This window comes from Acinonyx jubatus, chromosome D4 (genome assembly GCF_027475565.1).
Source record: "Acinonyx jubatus isolate Ajub_Pintada_27869175 chromosome D4, VMU_Ajub_asm_v1.0, whole genome shotgun sequence".
Classification (NCBI taxonomy): domain Eukaryota; kingdom Metazoa; phylum Chordata; class Mammalia; order Carnivora; family Felidae; genus Acinonyx; species Acinonyx jubatus.
In genome coordinates this window covers 84,156,316-84,164,923 of record NC_069391.1, presented here as the reverse complement: position 1 = coordinate 84,164,923, position 8,608 = coordinate 84,156,316, and the positions used below count along the sequence as shown (strand labels likewise).

Here is an 8,608-nt window from a genome sequence, read left to right as displayed (position 1 = left end):
AAGGATTGTGAATTATTACCCTATTACATACATGCTAAGACTTCTGTTTTTACATCTGTAGAACCATGATGTGACTTATAATCAATAGCACCTCACAGTTATCGTTGGCAGCTGTTTTCCTTATTGGCTTACAAAATAGTCGTTCATGTACCAATCAGTAGAGAGTTAAGAGTTGATGAAACACTGCTGTTATTATTATTACCAGCATCATCAGTTTTTAAAGTTTATTTATTTATTTTTGAGAGAGAGAGAGAGAGAGAGAGAGAGCACAAGAGGGGGAGGAGGCAGAGAGAGGGAGAGAATCCCAAGCAGGCTTGGGCGCTGTCATTGCAGAGTCCGATGTGGGGCTCAAACTCAAGAGACATGACATCATGACCTGAGCCAAAACCAAGAGTCAGACACTCAACCAACTGAGCCACCCAGGCACCCCACCACCATCATCGTTTTTATGCTAAGTCCTTTATAACAGACCGTGTACATGATTCTCAAAATGTGGAGGAAAGCACCAAAGTGCCACCAAACCTAGAGCAGCATGTGGCTGATTCTAGGGGGGCCTTGGACGTAGGCAAAACCCTCCCTGTCTTCATCCTTGCCTACAGCTGGCAGCTCCCCCTCCCCGCCCTGCTGTTCTCCCTCCCCAAATTCTCCAGCTAAGCCCCATGTCGGAATAATCCCAGAGGACCCTTGGCACGCATGAGTCACTTTGGTGAACATGACCCCTCCCTGAGCAGTTTTGTGCTGAAGCCAGACAGCTCACTAGGCGCTGGGAGCTGCAGTCCCCACTGAAGGCAATCCACACGTCCGTTGACAGGCTGGTCAGAAGACTTTCCTGACACCAGGATCACCCACACAGATTGCGGTTTGCAAAACCGTCAGCTCTATAAACCCTTCCCACCTTTGGATCCGATTGCCTGGTAGGTGACAATGACTGAGACTCAGTACTTATTGAAAAACCGAGTGAATGACTAACTGAATAACAATAAAAGGGACAGTTTGCCAGTGCATATTAAAATCTAATACGTGCTGGGGCACCTGGGTGGCTCAGTCAGTTAGGCATGACTTCAGCTCAGGTCATGATCTCATGGTTCGTGAGTTCGAGCCCTGTAACAGACTCTCTGTCATCAGCTCAGAGCCCACTTAGGATCCCCTGTCTCCCTCTCTCTCTCTGCCACTCTCCTGCTCTCTCAAAAACAAATAAATATTTAAACAATAATAAAATTTAATACGTGCCTACCACGTAGGTCCCTTTTGTGCTGCCAGCTTCACAGAAGCACTCGGAGGAGACACAAACCGGAGGGCACAAGATGTCTGTGGCTCTCCCGTCTCTAGTGGCAAAACCCAGCGACAACCTAAATACTACTAAGGGAGGGTTAAAGAAATGTGGCTGCCCCCATACCCATTCTACCTGCAGCAATTTGGAAGAATGAGGTCAGTTTGTACATTCGGACAAGGAAAGAAATATTGGGGGGTGGGGAAGAAAGCAATTTACCAACACAATGCATAAGAGGATAATGAAACAAAAACCATTATGCATTTGCATAGAGGAGCCTAAATGCGTAAGCAAAACTACCCGGAGTTACCTCTGCGAAGGGGGATACGGTGGGTGTGGGGCGGGTGGAGCATATGGTCAAGACAGATTTTAGCTTTATTTTCATGCTTACATTTAAAATTTTACAACCGGGAGGTATTCATATATTCCACGTGTAATGAAAAATGGTAAATAAACAAAAGGGAAGCCTAGCCGATGGATGCTCAGGCTGAGGCGTGAATCCCCACGCGGCAGCCAAAGGGGGGGAGCTGCCGAGGGGGAAGCGTGTGTGACCAAGGACAGCAGCACAGAGCTGCTCAGAGACTGCTGGTCCCAGATGGGCAGGGGCCAGGAGCCCCGCACGCATGCGCTGCCCATGAGACAGCAGCGTTCACAATGGTCCTCCTACGTTGCTTCGTCTTTAGCCATCCAGCCACCCACCATCCATCCATCCATCCATCCACTCACATCTGTTTAGCACCAGGTACTCTATCCCTGATTATCAAGGGTATGTCAAGGAAGAGTGTGTCAAGGAAGGCTTGGAGGAATTAATGCCCACCCCTCCAAAAAAACAAAACGAAAAACAAAAAAAGAGCAAGCCAGGAATCTTCAGGCAGACAGGGTGGGTGTCAGAGAAGGGAGGAAGCCGTGTGACAGGGTTGCTGAGCAAGTGCTCCACACCCCGAAGGGAAAACACGGGCTGCACCTCGTTTTAGCAACTCAAACGCCCCGGGACTCACAGAGGTTCGGGAAAGAGTACAGAAAGCAACTGTATACTTGATGATGATGAAGCGGTCGGGAGTCCCTGTGAGATCTGACAAAGCAGGGGACCCTCATTCTCAGGCATTCGTATGCTTGCTAATGAAATACCAATAAAGACTACGGAGACAGAAAGGCAGCCAAGTGATTCAGGACTGGACCCCACCTTTCTGGCAAAGGGAAGCCTGATTAAGAAGGTGCTGGTGTTTTTCGCTTCCGAACCACGGGCAAAGTCTGATGCGCTCAGGGGACATTCGTCCAAGTTGAGAGTCAGGAACCAGGTTTCCGCCACCCTTTGAACCCTCTAGCCCCGTGGCCGGCTTGGCTTTTGCGATTTTAATTGAAACCTCAGTCCTGATGGCTCTCCCATGCTCACAAAGAACAATTGCAGACCCTAACTTTCTTTCAAGGGCCTTGCCACTTTCGCCAGGATGAAAGCCCAGCAATAAATCACACTGCCTGTGGGAATATGAAGTAGGCTGGGGCTATGGGGGGGAAAGTGGCCTGCTGTGGATTCCAGTGGCTCCAGCACCCATGAGCATGTGTGTCACGATTCTTGCAAGGGCACAGCCGGGTACTCTGCAGGCGGCCACGCACGCTCTCTACTTCGTGGCCGCGTTCACAAGTGGTTTGTGCATCGCACATTTGCCGGTGATACTCAAAGGGGTGTCTGGTCAGTCATTTAAGTAAACCATTAACCAACCACACAACAGAAACTCGTTAAGTGGCTACTTTATGTCTTTAGGGTTAGGACGGAGGATAGAATAGAGGTGAGGGACAGCCAGGAGCGGGGCTATCAAGCTGCTGAGGGTGAAGCCCTGGTGTCATCAGGGCTGGGTTCGAATCTGTCCTATCACTCGCCAGCTGGGTGAGTTGAGTCCCTGTACCTCAGTTTCTTCTTCTGTAAAATGGGATAAATACTATTTGCTATTTCAACGTATGGTTAAGATTAAATGAGAAAGGATTAAAAGAGACAAGGATAAAGCACTCGGCTCAAAGCAAATCACCCATTATCACCAGGGCAAAGAGATTTCCAAGCCTCGTTTTAGAAGTGAGGCCCAGGGAAACAGGCATCTGTAGAATAAGGGCAGTGCACCTGCTCGCTGTAGAGACCTCCAGAGACCAAAGCCTCACAAGCACGTCAATTTTCCTTTAATTCCATATTGGCTCAATTCTAGAGGGTTAGAACTTGAATCTTTCAAGCATTCAAGTTATGGAAATCAACCTTTGCAGATACCAGGTGGAAAAAAAAAATCAGAACCTGAAAAACAGATGCATTCTATTTGGGATGTAAATTAAGCCTTTTAAGAGGCTTTTAAGAGGTAGCTTTTCCTGGATAATTGCACTGGAAGGACTCCGGGCCAATTTATCTTTAACCCAAATGTCACCTCGCTGTGGATACAAATGGGGTCACTTCTAAATTGCTGCCGTAATTACAGTGCCTCCGAATCCAGTAGATGGTCGAGCAAATCTTCAGTGCCCCTTGGCCCCGGTTATTGCTGCCAGGCTCCGAGGGGTGTTTCCATGTATCCATGGGGCTGGAAACGAGAATTGCCATACATCCCTCTTTCTGTTTATCTCTTCCGCCCCACCCCATCCTCCCCAGTTGGTTGCCCATAAAGGAAATTGACTGGTGCCCCTGTGGTCACTGCTACTCATCATGGGATGCCAGCGCCCATGCCCAGTGGTGGTGCCTGCAATGCCCCCAAGACTGTCAGCTCTCGGGAAGCCAAAGTAGTCACGGGTGGCGCCCCAAGCCCCGGGGCCATGCCTTGTGCTCTGGGCCCAGCAGCCACTCTGTGGTTCCAAGTCCCACAAAGCCCCTCATGAATTCCATTCCGTCAGCTTCTGGTCTTGGCTAGCAACACCACGGAGGCACTTAGCTGACCTGACAGGGAAGAGAGACCAGGTCAACCCCTGCAAGGCCCTCTTCTCCATTCCCCGCAGCTACCCCAGCTCCAAATATACCCCCTCCTCCCCAAGTTCTGAAAAGAGCCCCAGGGCAGCACCAAACAGACCCTAGTGGAGGAACGCTGCCGGGAGCAAACAGCTTGCTTCATCAGCCAAAGACTCTGTTATGCTGCTACCCGGGCTGCTGAGGTCATTGCTTGGCCTTAGTGGTCGATAAACCTAAAATAAGGTTTTCATTAAGCTGTTAAAAAAAAAAAACACACAAAAAAAACAAACCTCGAACAGCACCCTGATTTTGTCTCAAATTTAGATCATCGTTGGTCTTCGCCACGGACTTGGTTAGGGTGACTGAGGCATAAAAATGATCAAAGACAGAAAAACACCCAATGGGAAATGGAGAAGATGGTCTACTGCAGGTAAATTAATATTAGAAACGCTCATTACAAGCTGATGCAAGTTAGACAATTATCAGAGTAGCAGCTCCTTCAAAGAAACGGTTAGTGAGGGCTGTGATGCATTGGTTAACATTTTTTGGTTCCCTGAGGATTACCATTAACCTTCGGTTTGTGCCTAAAATTAACTTCTTCCACTTGAGTGCATTCATCCGACAGAATTCATCTGAATGAATTCATTCATCCTTCACTGCATATTACTGTATTTCTACTGTGTGCCAGGCACAATGTTAGGGGTATATTATACATTGACTGACAGACCCGACCAGACCTGACTTCATGGATTTTCTTTCTGCAACTGGGGGACAGAAAAATAACAAACAAGCAAACTAAAGAGAAACATATAATACAATGCCGTTAGTGATAAGGGTTGTAAAGATAAAGGGACCAGGGATGATGGGAATACTTTAGAAAGGGTCAAGAAGAGGTGACATCCAAGCAGATGTTGGCTTGAAGTGGGGCAGCATGCCGTAGGGTTACCTAGAGAGAGGCAAGGTCTTTAGGGGCGAATAGCACATGCAAAGGCCCTGAGGTGCTCCAGGTGTTTGAAGAACACAAAGCTAGGGTGGGAGAAGAGTTTGGTGGGGGGGTGGTGATGCTAAGGAGCAGTGCCCTGGCTAGGGTAGGTAGGTCATGGGGGGGGACCTGGATGTTACTCAGTGTCTTTGAGGATTATTGATAATTTCTGACCTACAATCTAAAACTATTCTGATCCTTTCTATAGCGGAGGCTGTGCAGAACCCCCTAAACGCAATCATTCCCCCCAGACGGGAGGCGGCAGGCCACGGGCTGCCGAAGCCCCAGGCCTTGTCTGCTGGCGGGGGAGGCAGGGGTTGAAGGGTGAAGCCTCCCCCTTGCTTGTGCTCCGCCCACACCAATGGCAACCAATGGCTGGCCAGCGTGTGAATGTGGAGGCGGAGCCTCCTTGCCTCAGTTGGAATGAGTCAGAGTCAGATTAGCCGCAGACCCTGGCGTGGCGTGGCGTGGGCTGAGGTCTATGCCGCAGTTGTACCTGTGCTTAATCCCCCTTGCCTTGCGCCGCGCAGGTGTTGATCCCGAGAACGCTGTGTGGTACACCCCAGCAGGCGGATCCCCCAATCTCTCCCCCTGCGGGTGCAACCCAGGACAATCCTCAAGGACCAGCTCCGTTATACAGATGTGTAGACGGAGAAGTCAACCGGTGTATTCCGCCTCCGGCAAGTTGACAAACCGGTGAGTTCTGTTTGTTTGTTTGTGTTTTTTTTTCTATTGGGTTCCTGACTTGGCTGGTCGGCTCTTGGTATCATTTGGTGCTTTTCTCTCAAAGGAGAAAGCCCATAAGAAAGGGGAAGGAGGTGGAGACTGTTCTCATGAGTTGGAATCTGGTTTTACTCTTTTGGTTCTTCGATTCTCACGAGCCAGTCGGTTACTTCACTCAAGGATATGGAAAGCACATTAACGATATTTAAGTGGGAATAGATGTCCAAAAACCAACCCTGAGAAGTTTTGTCATGACTTTGGTGATATTGTGATGTTATTAAGAAATGGTTTTTGTCATTTCTAGCACAGTGCCTAAAACCCCATTAATTTCCAGGGTGGTGGGAGGGGTAAAGGTGTCTTTTGTTAGGTTGATGCGTGACTTTTGGAAAGCCCCAAGGTGACCCTGATTGGAGGGTTAGAACTTTCCAGTGAAAAGAACGTGGTTGGGGATTGGTTCCATCGTCAAGGGCCGATTTAAGCAATGGTGCATTTTTTTTTAATGTCTGTTTATTTTTTTTGGGGGGGGGGGTAGGGGCAGAGAGTGAGGGAGACACAGACTCTGAGGCAGTCTCCAGGCTCAGAGCAATCACTCATTTGTAATGAAGCCTCCATTAAAAAACCCCAAAACAGCTGGTTTGGGGAGCTCCCAGGTTCCTGAACACATGGAGATGGTTGGCGGGGGGGGGGAAGGTGGTTTGTCTGGAAAGGGCGTGGGGACTTTGCACTCTTTCCCCACACTTTGCCCTACACCTCTCATCAGGCTGTTGATACGTATTCTTTAATATCCTTTGTAACAAACCGGTGACTTAGTAAGTTTAAGGTTTCAGTGAGTTTAGTGAGCTTCTCTAGCAAATTAACCAAACCCAAGGAAGGTCTTGGAACCAACCGTCTATAATGAGTCACTCTGAAGCACAGGTGTGTGTGGGGAGGTGGGGCAGGGGGAGGGCAGCCTTGTAGGACTGAGCTCTTACCTGGGAAATCAGGTGCTGTCTCCATGTGGGTAGTTTCAGAATCGAGTTAAATTGTAGGATGCCCAGCTGGTGTTCAAGAATTTGTTGGTGTGGAAAACTCCACCCAACACACACACACACACACACACTTACAGCCTTTCTATACCTTCCCAGATTTCTTTTTTCTGAGAAAAAAAGCAAAAAAAACCAAAAAACAAAAAACAAACCAAAAAAAACCCCTTATCTTGTTAAACTGCTACTCTTTGACTTTTGTACTGTGTAAGCTGTGCCTACTCTTTATAAAAAGGCCTCAGGCCCTACCCAGTATTTCCTTCCGCAGACTTTGTAGAAAATGCCAGAGTCTCATCTTTTCTTGCTCCCAAGCAAGGAGGAAATTGGAATGTGACTTAGCATTTGAATTCTAGCAAAGAAAGCCTTGAATTCTGACATTAAATTTGGCCTCAGACTATCAGAGAATCAGTACTTACACGGATTGCTTGATGAGAGATGGGGCACACTCTGAATGCTGGGTCGAGGAGGTAGCAATGCCGTGATTCCTTGAGCTGTCCCCAGGATGGAAGTTCCAGGGAGCCTTAAGTCTTAGGCACCTGACACCTCATGTAAGAACTTAACTCTTTCGATGGAAGCAGTTAGAATCAGTGGAGTGGCTTTCATCTCTCGCTCATCACCAAGGAGTGACAAGGCTATGAGTTCTTTGCCCGTCTCACCCTGCTTGTCTGATGAAGGAAGGAAAACCATGCAGCGTTTAAAGTTCCCGTGATGAAAGTTTCTTTTGGGTAATTAGGCTATTTCCAAAGGTCCTTGGTTAGAACTCTCTCTCTGAGAATTTTGTATGCTTGCTCTTTGACATACGTGTTTTATCAAAGAGGAAGAGAAAGCTTGACGTCTCAAATAAGATAACAGATGACAGCGGTGGCTGTTGCCATGGGCCCTTATTTCTGCTCCGGTTGAAATCATTAAAGGGGTCAAATCATTTATCCCTCCCCCACACCCACGCATTCTCAGTTGCCTGGTGATGTCTGCAGGTTGCAGGGTTCCTGTGTAGGAAGAGGGCAGACCCCGCCTCACCTGTCCCCATCACGATGGCAGGTACATTAACTCCAGGGCAAGTGACAATTTATTTGGACAGTTAACGAATTCCACCTGTAGGCTAACAGCTGAAGGTCGTGCAGGTGACATGGGGCATTGGAAATTTATCTGTGTCTCAGACTACACACAGGGGAAGGCTGCATCTGTAGAGGAGACCACACCCAAGTACTGTGTAAAGGGGGAGTCTCTAGGGGAAATAAAAAAGATCTCGTGAAACCAACTCCTATAAACCGAAGCCTAAAAATGTTTGGCTAATGCTGCTGTAAAAAAAAGCACTTTGCTGATTTCCTAGTTTATAGTCTTTGCCCACTTTCATACTGACCTGCAGAAAATAAATCCTTGATCTTCTAACTTTTTCAGATACGATAAGCCTGCTGGGACTCTCAACCAGCAGAATGTCCCCAAAAGCAGGCATTTCACTTGGGGGTTTCTGTCCTGCAGCACCAGCCCACATGACTCCTCGGTCTGGTCTTTCTCTGTCAGCAGGACTGAAGCCTGAGGCAGCAGTGAAGTGACTTTGGGATAGAAGATGTTGAGCTGACCAGGGGGTCAAAGAACACGGCAGGCTGCGTGGTTGTCATTGGCTGTCATTGAGGCAGAATTAATTCCCTCCTGAATAGAAGGGGCAGACGGAACAAGTCACAGGCTGATGGTTTACG

At 48.2% G+C, this 8,608-nt stretch overlaps 1 long non-coding RNA gene across 1 annotated transcript in view; it reads left to right on the top strand.

The window, feature by feature from the left end:
• Positions 1-783: 783 nt before the first annotated feature.
• The window catches only part of LOC128312246 (uncharacterized), a 110,550-nt gene continuing 102,725 nt past the window's right edge, over positions 784-8,608 (top strand). Inside the window, exons 1-2 of the long non-coding RNA XR_008291277.1 lie at positions 784-914; positions 5,697-5,862. This is a non-coding gene — a long non-coding RNA (uncharacterized LOC128312246). The remainder of the gene's footprint in view (positions 915-5,696; positions 5,863-8,608) is intronic.